Here is a 25,371-nt window from a genome sequence, read left to right as displayed (position 1 = left end):
GCACACTAACAAAGGCAATAGTACAGATTGAAATTGGTAGACAGAGATGTGAAAAAGAAAAGCTTGTAAATGTTATGCCCATTATAATAGAAAAACAATAACTATAGTCTAAAGAAATATATTACTAAATGCCACTTAACAATGTATTATAAAAATGTTTCACATCACTGAAGTATCTGCTTTAAGACTAGCTGTAGAGCATCCAATGTATGAATATATGGTTCTTTTAAATGAACCCTTTTTTATTGAAAATGTAGATACTGCCAAAATGTTAATATTATAAGAAATAATGCTATGAACTTGTAACATATGTTTTTATGTATTTGTGTGATTTCCTGTTAACTCTCAGTAATAAAATTTTTGGTTCAACTAGTTGGAAATTTTTGGAAGAGGCTTTTATATTATTCTTTTAGAACAGTGAATGGTGATAATCATTCCTTTTGATCCTTGCCAAGAAGTCTTGCCAAGAATTTCTAAGAAGATAATGTTATCTTTAAACTTACATTAATTCCATTATTCATAAAACAAATATGAATTCATTATATATTGATTATTTTTATTTATTCTTTTCTTAAAACATGAGGTTGTTCCCCTTGACCATATTCCTTTGAAGTCACATTGTTTTCCTATTGATCTCTGAGTGTTCGTAATTCAGGAGCCACACAAAGACATTTCAGTCTGTGACAGATTGTATGCTACAGTGATCTGATAAGATAATAATGGAACAGCAGAATTCCTGTTGCCTGGCGATGTTAAAGCTACCATGGCATGGTTACTCACCTGTTTGTGGTGCTGCTGTTATAAATAAACCTAATGAGCTGTGAATTGCATAAAGACATACAACACATATGATTATATAAAATACCAATATTGATAATGATAATAAATTACTGTTATCATTTATATATTTACTGTTCTTCTATTGTCATCTCAGAATGAATCCTTCTATTATAAAAACAAAGTTTACTCTAAAACAGTGTGCTGTGTTAAGCCAGCAGCAGCCTCATATACCCTGTGCTTACGTCGCTTGATAACATCAGAAGGGCTCCCCATGACTGATTGGACCAACTAGGTTTATGTAAGTACACCCATGAGGTCCCACAATGACAGAATCAACTGAGGACACTTCTCAGAATATATCCTTGTTAAATGACACATGACTATGTTAAGACAATAATCTTTTTGTCACCTTTGTTGTAAATATTTCCCCTTTTAAAAATCTTTATGAGCTAGGAGTGGTGGCACATGCCTATAATCCCAGAAGCTCCAGAGGCTGAAGCAGGAGGATTGCAAATTCAAAGCCAGCACCAGCAACTTCACAAAGCCTGAGCAATAAGCAACTTAGAAAGACCCTATTTCAAAATAAAAATTTAAAAACTGGCTGAAATATGTGGTTCAGTGGTTAAACACACCTGGGTTCAATCCCTGGTACAAAGCAAAAACAAAAACAAAAACAAAAACAAAAAAACCTCTTGCTTATGGAATCTTTAAAACATAGATAATATGTGTTAAAACCTATTTTTATTTTTTTCTATAACTACTACCTTTGTTTCATAAATAAAAATTTTTTCTGATCTCAATTTTACACAGAATTTTTCTCTGATCTCAATTTTACACCTTAATTCTTTAGACTTTCTTCTTCCTCTTCCAGAAGCACAGGGAGATATATATCCAGTTTTCATAGTCAGAACCTGGTGGGGCTTCTTCAGGTAAAATTCAGGAAATTGTGGATCCACTAACACTCTGACTTGGAAAGTTTTTAAACTTTAAAGTTGTAAACAGTGAAATTCATCTGTTACAGTTTTCAGGGTTCCTACTAATATTGCCTCCAGATGTGGTCTTCTGCTCCTGGGCTCTGTCCCAGATAAGCTGTGGTCCTGTGTGTCTACCTGTCTGTCTCTCCAATTTTCAAGACAGCTGTTTGTCCAGAATTTCAGTTTTCTGATAGAACTATGAATTGTTGATGATCAGTTTTTTTTTTTTTTTTTTTTTTTTTTTTTTTTTTTTTGCTTGGAAGGATGGGAGTTTTCATTTCCCAGTTCTTTACACATGGACCAGAAACAGGAAGCCTGATTTATTTATTTATTTATTTATTTATTTATTTATTTATTTTTAATTACAGAGATTTTTACACTTAAAAAAAATGGAACACATTAGGTATAAAGCTAATAGTTTTCCAATGATTAACCAGTTATTGACAGCATTTATTAATCATTATCCATTATTCTCTGGTTTATAATGTCACATTATATAAGCTTTTAAGATTGAGTAGGGAAAGAATAATTGAGTATAGATCCTTTCTAAGGTATTATTAGAGCTGAACAAGCAAAAGCACTATGGTTTCTTAAAAATTATTTGCCCTCTTAGTATTTAAGTGTTAAGTAGATAAAGAAAAAAAAAGGGATAATTGTTTATATTTTAGAGCATTTTAAGTAGCCTTTTAAAATTTGAATGCAGTATTCATTAATATTTTTAAAAGTCATTTGAATAGTGTCCAAGTAATATCTCTTTATTATAGTTTATACATTATTTCTCTATCTCATTTTGCAAGTTCAAAAATATCATTTCTAAGTAAACCTAAGTTCAAAAATATCATTTCTATGTACACATCCATAATGGGCTGAATGGTATTTTCTCAATTAGGGTGCTCTTTTTACTGACTGAAAACTAAAGCTCTAATTAGTCTCAAGTCAAAGAAGCAAATTGCCTGCATAAGTTACTGTCATAGCAGCGTTAGTGTATCCCTTTACATGAAAGGCTTTAGAAAAGAAAGTCGTCAGCCTTCCAGCAGTTTGTCAAAATTCATTGTCTGTATCTGAAGTGAAAGTTTGATGATATGTGTAAAGCTGTTAGAACTGTAAATAAATTGTGAGACTTATTTTTAGTACAAAGAGCCATTGATAGAAAAGATGCAAGGGAGAAAACAAGGCCTATAAAATACAGTAACATATATAAGATTGCCACAATTACTGTTTCAAATGTTTGGTTTTGATTTCTCAGTACCAGGAACGGTACCAGGCAAAATTACCTATGTACTTATTCATTCAATCAATAAATATTTCAGACATATCTAGACCTTATCAGGCTCTTTGGATAGTAATGAATTCCTATCCCAAACCTTTAAAGGATACATTAGTCAGGGTTATTCTCCAGAGAAACTGAAACAATAGTACTTATTCAATTATTAATGAATTTACATATTACAAAGATTGGCTTAGACAGATATGGAAGATGAGAAATTCTATGACCTTCCCTCTGCAATCTGGAGAGCCAAGAATGCCAGTAGTTTGATTCAGTCCAAGTACAAAGGCTGGAGCACCCATGTCCAAGAGCAAAAGACGATGGATGTCACAACTTAAACCGAGAAAAAAAAATCACCATTCTTTTTGTTCTATTTGAGTCCTCAAGAAATCGAATGATGCCTATTCACACAGATAAGAACGATTTTATTACCCTGTCCACTGATGGAAATATTAATATTTTCTATTAACACCCTCACAGACACATATAGAAATAATTCTTTCCTAACTATCTGAGCATCTCCTTGAATCAGGTTGAAACATAAAATTAACAATAACAAGCCTTATATGAGCTAATGGATGAAGCAATTTTTTAAAAAAGTAAGTGCAACAAAGGGGTAAAGAGACTTTCATACAGGTGCATTAACTGCATGAGTATAGGCTCATGTATAAATTTATGCATGACAGTAAGTCTGTGAATCCACATTCAGGAACAAATTCTATAACTTTCATCAGATATCTACATCCTTTACTAGGAAAATGTTATTAGCTCAGTTGTACAGATTTTAAATTTAGTACAAATGAAGTAGTGGTAAAGTCTGCTTCTGGGATAAAGAAATTTTTCATAGAGGAAGTAATGTTTGAGCAACTTTTGGAAACAGTGGATATTAACCAAGTGATGAGGAAGGAAGGAAGGAGTTTACATTTCAGGAAGAACATGAAATCTTGATTTAAAAAATGCAAAAAAACTTGATGTGCCAAAGAGAAACACACACACACACACACACACACACACACACACACACACACACTCACACAGAAAAACTATATGGATGGAACAAAGTGTTTAGGTTAGGTTCGAAAATATTCACCATGGAAATAAATATACAAGCCTGTAAACCTAGAAAGCTGTCTAGGCAAGAGCTGCAGATTTGAGAATCCTCACTGTTATCAGTGGACAACTGGAGCCACAGGAACAGTTGCAATTGCTCAGAAAGAGGATGAAGAACATGGATGACAAATGTGTAGCCCAGATGTCAAATCAGTCTGGAGTTATTGACTGCCAAGATTAAAACTCCACAGATTTTACTCAAAAATCACAGATATCTAGCTTCCCTTGTAAACAGATTCTCCACTTTCAGTCTAGACCCTAGCACAGAAACAACTGGCTAGAGCTAAGGAAGGGGTTGCTGCCTTTTCATCAGACAGAGAGCTTTTTCCAATTATCCTAGTCTCTGCTGTCTCAGCCTCACAAGACTGGGTTATTTACCCTGTCTTTGTACTCATCTGTTTTGGGGTTTCAATTTCTTATAGTCTTGAAAACACCTACACCTGTGACTCTGTTGTAGGAAGAGGATCCAACAGAAGTGACACAGAAGGACCTGGAGATAGGAAGGCTGATTTGGTTGCAGCATCATATGGTCGAGGTCGCGTGATATGATCAATGTGGGAAAAAGAGCAGAATGCTCTTAAAAACAATTCCAGGTCACTTGCCCAACTTACCAATGGTTAGAATATATTTCCAACCTGCTGGCTTAGATTTCATTGAGTTGTGCTAGTCAGTTGAATTATATTTAAAATATTTTTTCTTGGGATTATTAAAATCTATGTGATGCAGTAAAATATATTCATCAATTTCTGGAATTTTATGCTTTATAGCTTCTTAAAATATTGACATGATTTTAGAAGTTTAACTAAGGTGGGAAACAATTAAGACAAGTACTTCTAAAAAATTCATAGATTTAAAATATGGATAGAGGGGTATGTGCAAGACATAAATAATTTTAATTCCTACTATAGTCCTAAATCAAGTCTTAATCTAGTTTAGAACTCAAGAGTCCTTACCCCTGATCTTTCACTGTTATTCACATTTAATATTTTTAATAAATGTTTTCATTTTAGAGTAATTTGGAGTTTACAGAAATGTTACAAAGGCAGTACACAGAGATTCCATATATGCGTTGCCCTGTTTTTCCTATTGATAACACCTCATATTACAATGGTACATTTTTTCACACTAATTAACAATATTGACACATCATTACTAACTGAAATGTTAGTAATCACATCCTCACTCAAATTATGTATTTCTCCGATAAATGATGATTTGGTATTTCAAGAAATGGATTCATTTCAACTACACTGTCAAATATGTGGACACACACTTGTTTGATAGTTCGTTATTATAATTTAATGTTCCAAGGATCAGTACTGATGGTCCATGCCATGGTCTGATTTGTGTTTTCCCCAAATTCATATTTTGAAACCTTAACCTTCGATGGGAATTTGGAGATGGAGCTTTTAGGAGGTAATTAAGATTAAAATAGGTTATAGTGTTAGAATCCTAATTAAATAGGATTGGTGGCCTTATAAGAAGAGGAAGAGAGAAACTTCTCTCTCTTTGTACATACACAGAGGGCATGGGAGGATACAGCAAGAAGTCTGCTTTATTATTGGTTAAATAATAAAGCCCTCACAGGAACAGAATTGATCAGTATCTTGATCAATGACTTCTCCACTCCAAAAATATGAGAGACAAATTTCTTTGGTACAAGCCACTGTGTTTCTCATTATGGTAGTCCAAGCAGACTAATGCAAATCTTTTTAATTCTAATATTGGTTATTCGTATCTTTCCTTTTCTTATCTAGCCTGGCTAGAGAGCTAAAATTTTTACCTGTCTTCTCAAAAATGCCTTTTGCTTATGTTGATTTTTCTCTGTTATTTGCCTGTTCTCAATTTCATTGATTTCTGCTTTAATTTTTACTACTTACGTTCTTCAGTTTGTTAAAGTTTATATGCTCCTTCCCCTGCCTCCTGATTTTCTAGATGGGAGCCTTAAGCTATTGCATTTGTATCTTCCTCCTTCTTTTCTAATATACATTTATGCTGTCAAGTTCTTTCTAAGCAAGGCTTTTACTGTTCCTTACTAATTTGATATGTTTGGTAAGTATTTTTGTTTTCATTGGGGTGAAAATATTTAATAATATCTCTTGAAGCCTCCTGATCCACCTGTTACTTAGAAATGTGCAGTTAAATTTACAAATATTTGGAGGTTTTCTACCTTTCAATTATTTATTTCTCATTGAATCTCAAACGTTCTGAGAACTTATTTGCGTAACCATGTTAGTCACTTATTTGCGTAAGCCAGTTAGTCTGGCTTTGGAATTCCTAAACACCCCACAAGACAGGCAGGTGTTCCCCTCAACTCTTGGAGGGCAGGCCCCTGTGATGCAAACCTCCACTAGGCCTCACCTCTGAAAGGCCTTGTTTCTCTGTTAATAGAGTCATTTTCTTCTGACTTATCACAAGATTTTCTCTTTGTTTTCATTTTTCTGAGTCACAAGGGGATGTGCCTCTATTTTTTGTTTGTTTTGTTTTAATTTTGCTTGGTGTTGTCTGAACTTTCCAGATCTGTGTTTTGATGTTTATACTTCATTTTAGGAAGTCCACAATCATTGTTATCTAAAATAGCAATCCTCAATTCTCTTTCTTCTCTTCTGGTATCTCAAGAAATCTTGAAAGCTCTCTTTTTCCCCTTTCTTTTTCATTTTGGTTTGAGAAGTTCCTATTGGCCTATCTTCAAGCTCACCAATTCTTCTCTCAGCCAGGTTCCATCTACTGGTGAGCTTATTGGCAATTTTCTTCAATTCCCTTTTAGTTTCTTTGATTCCCTTTTAATTTGTTTTTCTTAAATGTTTCATACTTGTGCTTATATTGCTTATTTATTCTTGCATATTATCAGCTTTTTCAAATTAATTAACCTGTACCTCAGACAGGTTGATTATAGTTTTTTTAATAAAAAATTCACGTTACATTTCCAATATTTATGTTTGTTTCTTATGTTTGGCTTATAACTTAAGACTGTTTTTATCTTACTCATTTATGTCCTTATAATTTTGTTTTTGAAAGTTGAACATGTATTGGCTGTTAGTAACTGAGTTAAACTAGATGTTTCATGTAAAGACGTATGTTAATTAATTGGCTAGGAGGTGGGTTGTGTTTATTGTTCACAGTTGTAGGTGCTAATGATTTCCGATTTCCAATGTCTGCGTTCATGTCTTCATTCTGGCTTTGGAATTCCTCAAATCGTCTTTATCAAAGAAATTCAGTGTCTTACAGCTCTTTCAGCTACAATCCATGCTATGATAATGGAGCCCTGTTCGTTTAGTGGTCAGAGGTGGGTGAGGAAGATATTTTGTAATTTGATGATCTTGTACCAGAGTTTCAGAGGATTTATATCTCTGTCATATGACCTTCCCAGATATTCCTCCACTGGTGTAGCTTTTCTACCTTTACATGAGACAATGAGCCTAGGGGGACCTGGAGTTGGAGAAATGCCTTTCCTCGTGGGTGGGATATCTTCTGTTAAGGTCTTCCCTGGAAAGTGGACCTCTGTCACATCCAGCATACTCCACATCAGTGATTCTTCCACTTACCCTGTCAGAGTCAAGGGGGAATCTTTCTAATATATTCACTACAAGAATATGATGGATAAAGCTAAAAACCATGAAAGTGCAAGCTCCTCTTAAGTCTGTAGCCCCCAGATATTTCTCAATTTAATTTAGTCAACTCTTGGCAGCAATCAGTCAAAAATTACCATTTAAGGGTAATGTAACTTTATGCTGAAAGTGGCTTCTGCTCTAGGTAAACAGATCATGGCTGTGACTCTGGATTTGCCTGTCTCTTTATTTCAGGGTGAAGGTTTGCCCTTCATCTTCTGTTCTCTAATGGGTCCAAGAAAAGTCACTGATTCTCAGTTTGTTCAACTTGTTTTGTAAGGAGATGAATATGTAACAATTTCAAAGTTCTTTTCCTGTTGGAGCTGAATCTCAAAGTTCATATTTGATTTAGTATCTTACATTGATTACAATTCCATCCAGATTTAAAGGTGAACTTCTTCCATTCTAAACTACCCTCTCATTTTCAGGTTATGATAGAACCAAGGGTGAAATAAGAAAAAGCATTGCCTACGAAGTCTAATGCCAATTGGACTGGATCCAGTGCACTGAATCTGGTTCACTTTTTTGGTGCTGTCCTTATAGTGTGCCCTCTCCCTTGATTTCTCTTGGAAAACCACTGGTTTTATTGTTTCTGGGTGAAATCTACAAACATTTTTTAATGCTAATCTAAGGAGAACTATTTGAAAATATTCATATTGACTTACTATTTATTCAACAGCTGATAGTCTTTGTGTACTCTAATTCTGTCCTATTCAGTTCTTTTGAAATCTAAACCATAAGGAACTAACAAATGTGACTCAAAATTTCTCTTGAAACACTTGCTGTTGTTGTGTTTGTATTTTCCATTCTAATGCTTTTAGTCGTTGTTTTTAAATATTTTTTTTAGTTGTAAATGGACACAATATCTTTAGTTTATTTATTTATTTTTATATGGTGCTGAGGATCAAACCCAGTGTCTCATGCATGCAAGGCAAGCACTCTACCACTGAGCCACAACCCCAGCCCTTCAGCAGTTTTCTTACACACAGATTTTGAGAAATGTCAAAAGACCATAAAGTTTGGATATTTTAACTTCAGTAAATTTCACAATTTGAGATATTTCTATCTTTGTTTTCCTGTGAGCAATACTTTTCTCTAAGAATTTTATTTATTTTTTCTCTAATAATCTATAGACACAGTTGGTATGTTACAAGGGTAGATCAAGTTTGGCCTAGTTTTTCCAGGCATTAGAAAATAACTTTGGAGATAAAGCACAAATTTCAAATTTGTAATTTGTAAAATAACAAATTATTATAATAGTCCAATATTAAATTATTAATGGTAATATTCTGAAAGTTGTAAAAAAGACATTCTTCCCAAAATACCATTTGCCAACTGACATTCTCTATTTTCCAGAATCTTAAAGGATTTTTAACAATAGTTAAAAATTTAATAAAGAAATAAGATATTTTTTAAAATACAATTGTTAGTCCATAGGTAAGTTAATGATTACTTGAAACTCAGAAATGAAGTTTTTACAAATGGGCACCATGATCTTTTGATGTCATATTTGGATGTGATTTACCAAATAATTTTGATGGTTAATTTCTCAGGAAAACCAATCTGTATTTGGTATTTATTTCTTGATAGAGTGGGGAAAAATTGTGAAATTACACTTAACCTATAGATTTTTATTGATTATAAAAAATAACTATGAATATTATGGTTTTATTGCCCTCTATGATTTCAATCAGCTTTCAGCTCATTTGAAATCCCACCATAACTTTAATGCTATACATGATGGACTTCTATACTTATAAATTCATGAATTTAATAAGTTGTTTGACATATTTCTATATTTTCTTAAATCATGTCTTAAACATTTTAAAAGTTATACTTTAAAAATTATATGAAGCAGAATTGTTTAATAAACTCCTTTTTGCCTATGTGTTTTTGCCTTTTTCATGTTGAATGTGTTTTTCATTTTGTACCTTATTATTCTTTCTATCATTATCTTTCATTTACTTTGTCATAGTTAAGAAAAGTGTAGCTTTATTTTTTGCTCTTTGTTAGATCCAATTTTAGATTCACTATCATTTTTATCTAACAAATGAGTGAAATGATCTACTTTTCACAACTCTCAAGGATAGGTTGAAGTTTAGTACCATTGCACCAAATGAGCTAAATATTGCAAAGTTTAGATCTGAATAAGTCAAATGTAAAATCATCATTATCATCATCATCAAAAACAGAAAAAAAGAATAAAATCAACTTTTAAAATCACTTTTATTATAGTACTTGAAACTTACATTTGAATAATATAAACTTTAGTGGAATGTTAATATCATCTTAATATTCTAACATTATCAGTGAAATTTTTATATTCTGTAAATTACCTTGAATTTGTTGCATTAAAATGACTTTTCAAATGTTAAAATTTTTGTGTTAACAAAGGTACAATAGAAAATGATCAAATTGGATATTTCATCTTAACCAATATGATATTTAGAAGCACTCATTAAATGGACAAAGATCCAAAATCTGCAGATCTACTCTTAGCCTCTACTCCATATTGTCTCATATCCATGCTGTGGCCAGACACCCTAGCAGACTTAATTCATTTATGCTCAGAGACTATTGTGAAATTTTAAATGAAGGACAGAATTACCTGACAGTGAAGGGATGTCTTTATAGGAATGACTAATTTGATACCTCCAGCTTGTTGTTATTCTGTTTTTATCATTTGATACTTTAATTTTCTAGCCATTTGTTCTATATTTCTAATTATTTCATTTCTGTTCATGTTTGGAAGATTTGCATAAACTCTGACATCTGACCTTTAGTCAGGCTATGTGTTCTACCTGTAACAGGTATAGTAAGTGGTCAGTCAGTGATAGCTATCATTATGCTTTTATATATTATGGAGCAAGTCATTTATCTAAAGTGGTGCTCATGCTCTTGAACTAAGGCCTACCATACATGCTGCTTTTTGGAGACCAATAGCCTTCCTAATCACTCACTAAACGGTGTAAAATCCTAGTCCACCCTGTGTTAGCTTTCTGTCACTATGGAAAAAAATATGCGAGAAAAGCAACTTAAAATGGGGAAAGGGTTGTTTTATCTGTTTCAGAGGTTTCAGTCCATGGTTACTGACCCTATAGCTTTTCAGAATGGCAAAGCTGTGCGAGACGGTGGAAGTGTACAGCAGAAGAAACCCATTCACCTCATGGTGGCAGGGAATCCAAAAAAAGAAAAGGGGCCTGATTCCTACTAACCCCTTTAGAGCATGCCTCTAATGACCTAACTTTCTTCCACTAGGTCCCAACTCCCAGAACTTCCAGCACCTCCCAATAGCACCACAGATGGTGACCACATCTTTAGCATATGGACCTTTAGGTAATATTTAATATCCAAACCAGAATACACCCCAGTTCTGGTCCCTGGGAGAGTTATCCAACTTGTTTGTCTCCTCAAATGTTCATGTATCAAAGGCAGTTTGTCAAAGTATGCTACATTGTGTGCTAAGTTGGTTTCTCCTCATTTTATCTTCAGAGTTCTTATTTTAAGCCCACTCTGAACATGAAACAAAGCAAAAAACAACTTTTATTTCAGCAATGAATGGATTTTCTATGAATATGTTCAGAATTGATTCAGTGTCTGGAAAACCAATAATTTGTTTTAATGTTATAGAAAGATGAAAAAAAAGAAAAGGTTGCAAAATTGTTATGAATATGAATAATGTCTGTTTACTGTTTTTCATGAAGTAATCTCTCTTTATGGGAACTATGATGCTTGGGTAAATCTCGTAAATTCTAATTACTAAATTACAAAATAAGAAAATAAGAATAACTTTCAAGAAAAAAGGAGAAAACTATATCAAGCTTGTCAAGAACACAAGAAAATGTAAAGTCAGGACTGCATTCTTGGACTTACCACTTCCTACCAGTGTAGCCTTGGACAAGTTAAATTTTCTGAGGAAATAGAAAACATATGGTGCTTATCGCACATTTCTTGTAATGCAAATTAAATGTAATAATATATGTAGCAAGTGGTCAATCAATGATATGTATCATTTTGTATTTTACTTTATGAAGCAAGCCAGTTATTACCCATTATTCACTCACCCAGAATTTCAGAAAGAACAGAGCAATCTACAGTTGCAAAGGCATTCACTGACTATAATTAATGGTACTTCACCCTGAAGATGACCCCTATGAGGAGACAATAATAAATATCCCATTCATCTTCCCCCAAATAGCAACTCTGTAAAGAAAATATGAAAGATTTTGTTTTTTAATGACAAGAAAATGGAAGTGACAAATTTATTTTTAAACAGGGAATGAGGAGTTCCAAAGAAAACTATTTTTTAAATCAAGTAGTTAGTTATCAAGAAAAGTCAATTTGTTTGATCACCTAGGGCTGATACAAGTGTATTATTTATTGCATGATGTAGTAAGACTGTAACAAACACTTTTGAATGCTTATCTTGTGTATATTACTTGAATTCATCTTTGATACCTAGAGCAGTTTCATAGTCCTTAGAAGAGAGTATTTCAGTGTTTTTGAAGCCCATTCTAGTCAGTGAATCCAGAAGTCTGGTATGGATATGAACATCTCAAGGATGGTTCCTGGCTCCTAAGGAGGATATGGCAAAAATAAACAGTTATTTCTACTTCAGAACATTCTCAAATCTGAACATGGTTGATTTATAGAACTATTAGAGTGAACTTTTAATTGTGGGAGTGAGGTTCAGGGCAAAGCTCAGCCGTTAAGGTAGCAAAGGTCAAAGGTGAGATTCTTATGCAGAAGCGAAGTTTTCAGGCAAAACATCTATTCTCCCTTACTAAGAACTCTGACTTTGTTAAGGATCTTGATGTAATCAATCAAAGAAGTATTTCCCAGAATTCCTTGAAAATACAGGACCATATCTCATTGTTGCCGCAGTCTGGCTGCAGCAAACGAACCCGGGGGTGATGAATAACTTGTGTAGATTGATACAGCTGGAGTGGGAGCCGTTTATTGTAGGACTGGAGAGGTATTTATACATTCCACACAGCTTATCTTAATTAACATAAACTAGATACAGCAGTCAACCAATAAGAAATCTCCACACTTAATGGCTCACTGGCGCCACCTCACAAACCACTCCCCCTGGCAAAATACCAGGCGCCATCCTGACTTGTTTACAGACTCTAACAATTGTCATGGCAAGTGATGAGTAAGTAGAAATATATGTTGGAAGGCACCAAAAAAGAAGAAAATTTTTCTGATCTAGCCCTTACCCTGACTGGAAAAACCATGTGTTTTAATCAGTTTTTTGTTTTTTTTTCTGCCATGACTAAAAGATCTGACCAGAACAATTTTAGGGGAGGAAAAGTTTATTTGAGACATCATGGTTTCAGAGTTTTCAATCCATAGACAGCAGGCTGCATTCCTCAGGGCTTAAAGTGAGGCAGAACATCATGATGGAAGACTGCAATGAAGGGAAGCAGCTCACATGATGATCAGAAAAACAGAGAGAAAAGTCTCTATTTGCCTGATACAAATATATACCCCAAAGCTAGGCTGCCCCAATTCCCACCTCCTCCAGGCACACCTTACTACTTCAGTTACCTCTCAGTTAATCCCTATGAAGGGATAAATTCACTGATTGGGTTAAGACTCTCACACCACAATCATTTCCCTCTGAACCTTCTTGTATTGTCTCACACATGAGCTTGGGGGACACCTCACATTACAAACTATAACTTTGCACACTTGACCCCTAAAAGCTCTCAACCATCTCACAAAGGAAATACATTTTGTCCATTTTCAAGAGTCCCCATAGTCTCAACAATTCTGAGATTGCTCAAAATTCAAGCCCAAAGTCTTCTCTGAGGCTCAAGGCAGTCTTGAATTGTGAGCTCCTATAAAATTAAAAGCAAATTACAAGTATCCAATATATAAGGCACAGAGTAAAGACTTCCATTTACAAAAAGAGAGGCATAGAAATAAGGAATTGGACCAAAGCAAGACCAAAATACAGCTGAACAAACAAGTTCTGTAGTTTCGTGTCCTGCATCTGATGCAGATGGCATGATGTCTTTCCAAAGGGGTTTTGAGCTCAGTCCCTGTCGCCTTATTGGTTGCAGTCCAAGTGGCCATTCTATTGGCTTGTCTCTGCTCAATTCCTGCAACTTTCCTATGACAAAGTCCCCCATTATTGGCATTTCTTAATCTCAGGAGTCTCCACTGCAGCTTTGGCTTCCTCCTCAAATCTCCACAGCATGTCTTCCCAGTAAGTGCCCGCAGGGACCCCAATCATGCTGCATTTTGCTTGGCTTCCAAGGTCTTCCTTTGAAATGTTGGGGGAAGTCTCTATGTCCCCCTAACTCCAGTATGCTGCATTCCTACAGAACCAGCACCTCGTGATTAATGTCAACGTCTGTCACCTTTTTGAGCAGTAGTCAAGTTTCTGGGGACCCTGGCTGCAGCAGTGTCTGAGTATCTGGGTGGCTGAGCCAATTGAAAAAACTGCCTAGGCCCCTTTATGCAAGCAGGATTCCCCATTGGTCTCTTCTCAAGAGAATTTTCACTTTGGTGTAGCCCTGCCAGCTCCTGAGATGCCCTGAAGCTATCTTTCTTATTGTCTCTGGGAAAAGTCTTTAGCATTTATTTAGTGGCAGTAATGTCTTTAACCACTGCAACTTCCTTAGCCCCAGTTTTACTCCTGCCTTTCAAATTCAAGTTTTCAAAGTTTTGCTCTGCTTTCTCCTCCTGAATATCACAATAAATATGGCTAAAAGCTACCAGCCACTTCCTGAATGCTATGTTGCCTATGCATTTCTTCCACCAGATTAAGAAGTCCTTCACTTTTAAAATCAGCCTCACAGAAAGTCACAGGAAAAGGGCAAAATGCAGACAAGTTCTCATACAGAATGTAACATGAATGACCTCTAAAGGTCCAACAGTGTCCTCCTTTTCCTCTTGAACACTGTCTTCACTGTTCACAGTCCTCTTGGCATTTTGGTCTTCTGAGCTCCCACCAGAGCTCATTGGTCATTAAGTTTTGCCTACAACAGCCTAAAATATTTCTAGCATATACTGATAAACATCTCAACATTCCTCCCATCAATTCCAAAATACACCACAAGCCTCTGAACTACATGGTCAGATTAATAATGGAGAAGACCCTACTTCTCTGTACCAATTTTTGTTTTAGTTAGATTTTTAATGCTATGACTAAACTATATGAACAAAACAATTTTAGGGAAGGAAAAGTTTATTCGAGGGATCATGGTTTCAGAGGTCTCAATCTATAGACAGCAGGCTGCATTCCTCAGGACTCAAGGTCAGACTAAACATCTTGGTGGAAGAGTGTGGTGGTGGGAAGCAGCTTACATGATAATCAGAAGGCAGAGAGAGGTCTCTACTTGCCACATACAAATGAATACCCAAAGCCATGCCCCAATTTCTAGTTTTTTTAGCCAAACCCTACCACTTCAATTACCACTCAGTAACTCCTATAAGGGAATTAAGTCACTGATTGGGTTAAGACTCTTAAAACCCAATCATTTCTCTTCTGAACCTTCTTGCATTGTCTCACATCACACATAAGCTTTGGGGGGAGACCTCAGCTCCAAACCATAACACCATGTGATAATAGAGGAGCCATTTTGCAACCACAAGGAAATCATGAAGAAAGGGACAAGAGATTAACAGAGCTTTGATTAAGACACAATTAAGACCTGAACCAAACTCTGTGACTGTCAAACTCTACACTCTTCATTATAAGAAGAAAGTAGAACTATTATTTTGTCAAAGGTGTCATTTTTGATGTTTTCATAACTACAGTAAAAATATTCCTAATATACCACTGACTGAGCCAAAATTATAGGTATACTACATTAATATTTCTTGTTACATGAGAAAATAGTTTTTCATGTAATTGAGATAAATGGAAATCTCAATTTTTTAAAATATTCCGATTAAAATGTAACCTAAATGTCACACTCTTTTAATAGCCATCAAAAGTACATAGGGTAATTTTCCTCTATACTCAATTGCTCTAGACTATTATATTTTATTGATATCTACCTTGTAATTTTCATAAAACATTTTTTCATACCTATCCATCAACATTTTTATTTCTAACCAATTTATTTATTTATTTATTTATTTATTTTTATTTTTTTATTGGTTGTTCACAACATTACAAAGCTCTTGACATATCATCTTTCATACATTAGATTGAAGTGGGTTATGAACCCCCAATTTTACACCAAATGCAGATTGCAGAATCACGTCGGTTACACATCCACAATTTTACATAATGCCCTATTAGTAGTTGTTGTATTCTGCTACCTTTCCTATCCCCTACTAACCCCCCTCCCCTCCCCTCCCATCTTCTCTCTCTACCCCATCTACTGTAATTCATTTCTCTCCTTGTTTATTTTCTCATTCCCCTCACAACCTCTTATATGTAATTTTGTATAGCAATGAGGGTCTCCCTTCATTTCCATGCAATTTCCCTTTTCTCTCCCTTTCCCTCCCATCTCATGTCTCTGTTTAATGTTAATCTTTTCTTCCTGCTCTTTCTCTCTGCTCTGTTCATAGTTGCTCTCATTATATCAAAGAAGACATTTGGTATTTGTTTTTTAGGGATTGGCTAGCTTCACTAAGCATAATCTGCTCTAGTGCCATCCATTTCCCTGCAAATTCTATGATTTTGTCATTTTTTATTGTGGCATAGTACTCCATTGTGTATAGATGCCACATTTTTTTATCCATTCATCTATTGAAGGGCATCTGAGTTGGTTCCACAGTCTAGCTATTGTGAATTGTGCTGCTATGAACATCAATGTGGCAGTATCCCTGTAGCATGCTCTTTTAAGGTCTTCAGGGAATAGTCCGAGAAGGGCAATAGCAGGGTCAAATGATGGTTCCATTCCCATCTTTCCCAGGAATCTCCAAACTGCTTTCCAAATTGGCCGCACCAATTTGCAGTCCCACCAGCAATGTACAAGTGTACCCTTTTCTCCACATCCTCGCCAGCACTTGTTGTTTGACTTCATAGTGGCTGCCAATCTTACTGGATAGGGCTTGGGAAAAAGGATAACACCTATATGTTGTGTCTGTATTTTCATTTATCTCTAGGAATTTTTTTATTTCCTCCTTTATGTCTTCTGTAACCCATTGATCATTCAGTAACATATTGTTCATTTTCCATGTGATGTACGATTTTTCCTTCCTTCTTTTATCATTGATTTCCAGTTTCATTCCATTATGATCAGATAAAATGCAAGGTATTCTAACCAATTTAGTCAGCTATGGTCAGACAAAGTAACAAGTATGTTGAGATTTTATAGGATTTACTTTGGCTTTTTGATATTTTCTTAGTACAGCATCTCTTAGATTTTTGTCTTTTTAAAAATTAATAGACATTAGTTTTTATTTTATTGTATTAGTTCTTCTTAGTTATACATGAAAATAGAATCCTTTTGATAAAATTATACAATCATAGGATATGTCTTACTCTAATTAAGGCCTCATTCTGTGGGTGGGCATGGATGTGGGGGTTCACTTAAATATTTTCAATCAGCTTTACTTGTGTGGAAAATTATGTTAAATTCAGACTTTAGTTTTTAAAGTAGTTTTAAGTTCATGGAAAATTGAGCAGGAACTACAGGAAATTCCCTATATCTCCTGTTTTCCCTGCTCATAGTTTCCTCAGTTATTTATACATTTCATTGCATGGTAGATTTGTTACAATTGGTTAAACAATTTTGATACATTATTAGCCACAGATCATTGTTTGCATTAGAACTCTGTGTTGTAGAGTTCCACCCATTTTGACAAATAAAGTCATGTATCCACCATTACAATGCTATACAGAATAGTTTCACTGCTAAAAATTGCCCTGTGCTCCACCTATGCATTCTTCCCTTCCTCCCACAAATTCTTGGAAACTACTGATCTTTTCATAGTCTCCAATTTTGTTTTCCTAATGTCATAGAGTTGGAATCACAAAGTATATAGACTTTTCAGGATGGCTTCTTTTTGCTAAACAATCTACATTTAAGATTCCTTCTTGTCATTGGTTGACTTCACAGCTCATTTCCTTTTATTTCTGAACAACTGAGCAATCATGTTAATACATTAATGCAAACAAGTTCATACATTAAAGTGGCAGAAGCAGTTGTATGCAAGTTTTTTTTTATTTCAGCTATCATTGATTTTTTTGTAAGCAAAATTTTCAAATCATTTGGGAAAATCCTAGAAAAACATTTACTGTATTATATGGTATACCCATATTTAGCTTTGTAAGAAACAGGCAACTTCCAAAGATGATGTAACATTTTGCATTTATATAACAGAGGCTGACAGTTCCTGTTGCTCTACATTCTTGTCAGCATTTTGGGTTTTAGCCTTTTTAATTGGTGTAAAACAGCATCTGATTGTCTTACTTAGAAATTACTTAGTGACATATGATAGTAAGAATTTTTTTTATGCTTACCTATCATCTATGAATCTCTTTGTAGAGGTGTCTGTATAAAACTTTTGCTTATTTAATTTTTTTTCTTATTTTGGAGTTTCAGGAATTTTTATCTATTTGCATACAACTATTTTATTATACATGTGTTTTAAAAATATTTTCCCATCCTTTCATTTTGGGCTTATCTTTTCCTTTCCTTAATGATATTGTTCACAGATCAGTTTTAATCTTAGTGAAATTCAGTTTATCTTCTTTCTTTATAGTTGCTGCTTTAGGTATGGTGTTTAAACAGTTAAGCCAAACCCAAGATCATTTGTATTTTCTCCCATATTATCTTTTAGAAGTTGTATAATTCTATACTTTACAAAGGTTCAAGACAATTTTGCATAATGATTAAGGTCTGTGTGTAAATTTGATTTTTAAAATAATTTTTGATACCCAGGTGTTACCACTCCTTTTATTGAGAAGACTATTCTTTCTCTGTTGAACTTCTTTATCTCCTTTGTCCAAGATCAATCAGCTTTACTTGTGTGGATGTACTTCTGAGCTCTATTGTGTTCCATTGATTTATTTATCCATTCCTTTGCCAGTACAATATTGTCTTAATTGTCATTGCCTTTTAATTCTGTAAGTCAGATAGTCTCAGCCTTCTCACTTTGTTCTTTTTCTTCTTCTTCAATATAGTGTTGGCTATTCTGGGTCCTTTGATTTTTCCACAAGAACTTTAGAATCAGTTTGTCAGTATCCACAAAATAATTAGTACTTGTCTTGAATGCGATTGCAATGAATCTACAGATCAAATTCAGAAAAAAATATCATCTTAACTACAATAATTTTTTTTAAAATCTAGGACATGAAATGTATTCCTATCTTCTCAAATCTAGTTTGACTTCATTTATCAGAGTTTTATATCTTTAATCATATAGATTCTTCTGATTTGGGTTCTAAGTACTTTGTTCTTAAATAAATTTATTCCTAAGAATTTAAAAACAATTTTTTTGCTTTTAATATAAATAGCATGGGCTGGGGATGTGGCTCAAGCGGTAGCGCGCTCGCCTGGCATACGTGCGGCCCGGGTTCGATCCTCAGCACCACATACCAACAAAGATGTTGTGTCCGCCGATAACTAAAAAATAAATATTGAAAATTCTCTCTCTATATCTCTCTCTCTCTCTCTCTCCTCGCTCACTCTCTCTTTAAAAAATATATATATATATATAAATAGCATTATGTTCATTTTCATTTCCCAGTGTAATACAGTAATACATTGCTGTATGTTTTAGTCAGGTTTTTTTGTTTTTGTTCTGTTTTGTTTTGTTTTTTGTTTGTTTGTTTGTTTGCTTCTGTGACCAAAAGACTGACAAGACAAGAACAATTGGTGGAAGAAAAGTTTATCTGTGGGCTCAAGTTTGCAGCATAAGTCTCATTCCATAGATGATGGATGGCTCCATTTCTTGGGCTCAAAGTGAGGCAGGAAATCATGGTAGAGTGTGATAGAGGAAAACAGGTAGAAACATGGCACCTGAAAGCAGAGAGAGAGAGAGGAGAGAGAGAGAGAGAGAGACTCCATTCACCAGATAGAAAATATATCTCACAAAGGCACCCCCACAACGACCCACCTCCTCCAGCCATACTCTACCTGTCTTCAGTTACCACTTAATTAATTCCTATTAGGGGATTAATTCACTGGTTTGGTTAAGGTTCTGATAACTCAATCATTTTACCTCTAAACCTTCTTGTATGGTTTCTCACATGAGCTCTTGAAAGACACCTCATGTCTAAACCATAACAGTGTAAATGGAAAAGATATTGACTTTTGTATATTAATAATGTATATTGAAATCTTGCTATACCTGCATTTTAGCTCCAGGAAATAAGCTTACTGTTGATAAGTTTTTTGGTATGTACTATATGGAGACCCTGTCACCTGCAAACAGAAGTTCATTTCTTTCTTTCTAATATGTATGTCTTTCATCTTCTCATTTTGCATTAGCTAGGACTTCCAGTACAATATTTAATAGAGTGATGATCTTTGCCCTGCTTCTGATCATAGCGAGGAAAAAAAATCTTGTCTTGCACCACTAAATTAATGTAAGCTGTAGCCTTCTTAGGTGTCTCCTTTATCAAGTTGATGTAACCTCCCTCCATTCCTAATTTTCTGGACATTTTTATTATGGACAAAAGATGGATTTGGTCAAATGTTTTGTTTTTCACTTTGTTTTGCATCTATTGATATATTGATGAAATTTTTACTTCCTTAGCCTATATGATGAATTATATTAATTGATTTTTTTTTAATACTGAAAGAGCTTTGTGTCTCTGGAATAAATCTCAGTTGGTCAGGATTTAAGTTGTTTTTATACATTGTTGGATTCAATTTCCTCATATTTTGTTGAGGATTTTTACATCTGTATTTAAGAAAGAGATCGGCCTATAGTAATTTCTCCTTTTGGTTTTATATTTGAGTAATATTGACCTCATAAAATGAGTTAGGATATAATACCTGCCCTTCTATTTTTAGGAGAGATCAGAGAATTGATATCATTTTTTCCCTTACTTCTTTGATAGAATTCACCAGCTAAGCCTAAAGCTTCATATTTTGCAATGTTATCAATTATTGATTCAGTTTTGTTTAGCCTATGTGAAGCCATAGACAATCATTTTCCCTTCTGTGAATTTTGGCATATTGTGTCTTTCAAGGAATTTATAAATCTAGAACCAAAAAGTCAGGAAGGCTACAGTTGAACTGAAAGGAATCATCACTCAAGCAATTCTAGTGGACATTTCCAGAACATTTCCTCCAACTGTGGGAGAATACCCATTCCTCTCATGCCCTTATGAAACACCAAGGTAGACCATGTTCTAGGCCATTACCCCATGTAAATTTAAAGTATTGATATAACTGGATTAACATTTCTCTCACTTTAACTGTATCCTATGGGTAGTGCTTCTTTCTTTTTAAAAATCATTCTCTTCTTTCTTGTGTCCTTTTTGAGCATTACACATGATTCCATTTTTTGTCCTTCCTTAGCTATTTAATTATAATTCTTTTAACACTATTTTTAGTGCTTGCTCTAGAGTTTTCAGTACACATTTATGACTGATCCAAATCTACTTCAAATAACTCTACATTATTTCACAGGTAGTGCAAGTCTTTATGGTAGAGTATTCCTAGTTCCTCCCTCCCATCCCTTATTGCAATGCCATCATTCAGGCCACCTGTCCAAGAGCTGTGTACTCTGGGCACATTCAGAAACACTACTTCTTCATTTCCACTGCTGGAAAAATTAAGTAATTGTTCTTCTATCTTTACCATGATAACTTGATAGAGCACCTATAGGTAAACTCACAGAAATATGTGAGAGGAGGGAAACAAAAATCTCCTGATTTTTAGCATCCTGTGGATGCTAATTCACAATGAGGAAGGGGTGCTTAATAGATATTACTTAATAGAGTTAATAGCTTAGTAGAGTTACTTTAGATTACATAGAGGGGACTGAAGGGAGGGTAGGAGGTTTGGGGGTAAGAAGGATAGTAGAATGAAACAGGCATTATTACCTTATGTACATATATGACTGCATGACTGATGTGATTCTACAACATGTACAGTCAGAAAAAGGAGAAATTTTACTCCACTTATGTATTATATATCAAAGTGCATATATGTATTCTAATGCCATGTGTAACTAATTAGAACAAGCAAAAATTATGAAAAAGTTTTTTAAAAAGCATAAGTGTTATACTCATATTTCCTAGATATTTACTACAGATTTTATCTTGTGGAATTATAGTTTGTTTCTACGTTATTAAATTTTCACCTATATAGGTGGGATTTCAACAGTTACGGGCATCAGTAGTATAATCAGTAGTATATACCTACAAATCAGTAAAAGCTACAGTCATATTTCTCATTACTTTAAATTTAGAAAGTTATAATGGGTTATATATCGATCAACAGTTTCACAGTCGGCTTCCAGTCATTGCCCAATTATAGTTTTTGCCTTCTTACCTGTGTCCAGAAGCTTCCTACTTGAAATCAGGAAGCTCCTTATGGGTCTATTTACAGTTGAAGAATGAAAATTTGCCCTGTTACCCAATATCTCTAAAAAAAACTACAAAAAAGTTGTTGATTTTCAGGTTTCTCACTGTGTGTGTGTGTGTGTGTGTGTGTGTGTGTGTGTGTGGATAGGAACCATAATTTCCAAGTTATCCATCGGAAATCAGAAGTGCCCATATCTTAGTTCTCAGTACTCAACATTATAGACATATATTTTGATACAATATTTTCATCTTGTATTTATACTATATAAGTAAAATTTGCATTTTCACACCCCAAACTCAATACACTCAATACTTTAAACAAGTATTTTTAAAATATGTTGTATTCAAAAATTGATAGAACAATAGAATCATGTATGTTTTCAAAATATTCTAAAATACCAATAAGTTATTGGAATTAAGGTTTGTAATTGCACAGAAAGAGCTACTTTATTAAAAATAACATTGATATTCTGGTGAACTAAAATAAGCTTGTAAGCATTTTTATATCCTAATTTTTTTCAGTAAGTTTGTTACTTGTATATACTGTTTTCTCTTAGTTCAGTGAATATTAATTAAATCAGTCATAGACTTTTAGTAGATATGTAACCCATCAAAATTTCTCTAATTTAAAATACTAATAAATATGACTCTAGTTTGCATTTTAACTGAGGTTTTTTTTTTTTTTTTTTTTTTTTTTTTTTTTTTTTTTTTTTTTTTTTTGCTTTGTTTTGTTTTGTTGTTGGTGGTGGTGTGTTTGGTCTAGTTTCCTCTCTAGTGATACCAAGAAAGACTACTGTAATTGTAACTGTGGAGGTGCCATTTTGGATAGGTGAAATTAAGAAATAAAGTATGACAAGATAACCCTGGTAAATATGTAGAAAACATGAGCAAAACATTTACCCTCGAGAAAAAAAGTATAAGATCTTACAAGTTTAAGATCTTATACTTAAAGATATAAGTATAAATACTTATGTCTACTGTTAAAATTCTAAATTATCTCCCCACTTTTACAACAAATGTTCCTGGTAGAAAACAATAGATTGACAATGATAATAACTGTTAGCAGTTACTAAAATTTTTCTATGAGTAAATACTCTAAGAACTTCAATGCAAAAATTTTAAAGATGATCCTTAACAGTCATAGATAAAATACAAAAAAAAAATAAGCAATGAAGTTGGCTTGGGAGAAAGAGGTGTTCTATTTGGTGTCTTAACTATTGTATCCATTAAGGGCAGGGATTATCTATCTATCTATCTCATTTCCCTACTACCTACTACAGTACTTGTAACTTGGATAATAAAATATGCCTGCTGAATGAATTGGAATTTTATTTTTTCAAGGAAAAATTTAAGGGACATTGTTGCAAATATAGAAAATAGATCCCATATAAATACTTTTAAAATGTGATGCTGGATATGAAACCTGTGGGTAGGTATTAATGCAAAAGAAGATGATGCAGAAAAGGAGTAAAAACAAAAATGGATCTTGAAGTGATGTTCAATGCATAATTCCAGAATTGTGGAAGAAATGTAGTTCCAGTGACTGATGATTAAAGCATGCCAAAAGTTAGTGCCCTGAGTTGTGACAGTTGAACTCTTGAAATCTTTGCAGTTTAAGTGATATAATTTTTCCTTCTTAATTGTTCATAATGCACAAGAATATTCTTTTCTCTTTTTTTCTTCAAATACTCTTTATTTTCTTTATCAGTTCTCTCACCTGCTGTCTTTGTAAATTGGCAGCTTTCAAGAGTTCTAGTGAGATACTTTTATCATTGCTTGCTCTTATTCTTAATGTCTTCTGGCATCTGCCATTTTCGATTACACAAGAAGGGAAGAAATGTTTCCCTGAACAGTTTAAAAATCTATCCTAAATGCATCATTGCATATTTTCTTTGACTTTTCCTCTACTTTTTTGACTGCCACAGCTGTGGATCCTTCCATATGGCACTTTCTCAAGAATGTCTTCAATTTTCCTGTATCATTGTCTAATTTAGAATTCTTGTGAATTTATGTTTTTGTTGTTTTTACTCTTCAACTTCTGAAATCATGTATTTGGGGATTCTATTTCTACAATTTCTAGCATCAATCCCTTAAAAAATGCATTGCTTCTAGTTATATAACGAAGGTGAAAATAAGAATGTATAATTATTTGACCAAAAGGTTCAAAAAGGAATCACTTCTGCCTCCTCTAAGTGGTTAAAAGATACGTAGAGGGGCTGGCGTTGAAGCTCAGTGGTAGAGTGCTTGTCTAGTAGTGTGAGACACTGGGTTTGATTCTTAGCATCACATAAAATAGATAAATAAATAAAATAAAGGTATTAAGCCCATCTACAACTAAAAAAATTAAGAAAAAAGATACATAGATTTCAGAAATCATTTTGAAATATCTCTGAGCCATAACTAAGTGATTGAACCAAATTTTCCTTTGACCTAATCTCCTCTATGTAGAGAAAAATGATCACAGGCAGACAAATTACAATCCAAACTATAGCTGAAATTTATGTATGATTGAAGTGATCAACCATATATAACTTTTGCAAAGACTTGGCTTAAAAAAATTAATGATTTTGTACCGTGCATTTCCAAGATTATAGAAGTGCTGTGACATTGTACATTGAGTTTAGTGGATGGGGTGTCTGTGAAGGACTCTTATGGGGATATTTTCAGAAAACACTGCTAACATACTTATCCTACTCCTCACTTTTCCTGCTCCCTCACTCCCCAGCACACACCCAGAGGAAAGAGATGGAGTCATGTATTTATCACCTTAATGCTAATAAGATATTCCCTAACAGGACAACTGAAGGTTTGCCGTGTCCCGAGTAGTTGTAAGGTACCCTAAATTAGTGTAGTTCCACTTGAGGGCATTTTGGTCAGTGATGGACTACATATAGAACAGTGAGCCCATAAAATTATAATCATACTGGAAAATTTCTACTGTCAGTGATAGAGCTACTGTAATATCCTAGTACTATGCATTGCTCATGTGTTTGTGGTGATGCGGGTGTAAATAAACTTAACACACTGCCACTTTCGTAAAATTATAGCACATGCATTTATGTGCAGCATGTAATATGCGATCTATGAAAAAATAATTGTTACTGGTTTCCATATTTACTATATTATGCTTTTTACCATTATTTTGGAGTGTCCTCTTTGTACCTATATTTTAAAAAA

Source organism: Spermophilus citellus (assembly GCF_964194105.1).
Source record: "Spermophilus citellus genome assembly, chromosome: 4".
NCBI classification, from domain to species: domain Eukaryota; kingdom Metazoa; phylum Chordata; class Mammalia; order Rodentia; family Sciuridae; genus Spermophilus; species Spermophilus citellus.
This window is presented reverse-complemented; position numbering follows the sequence as displayed.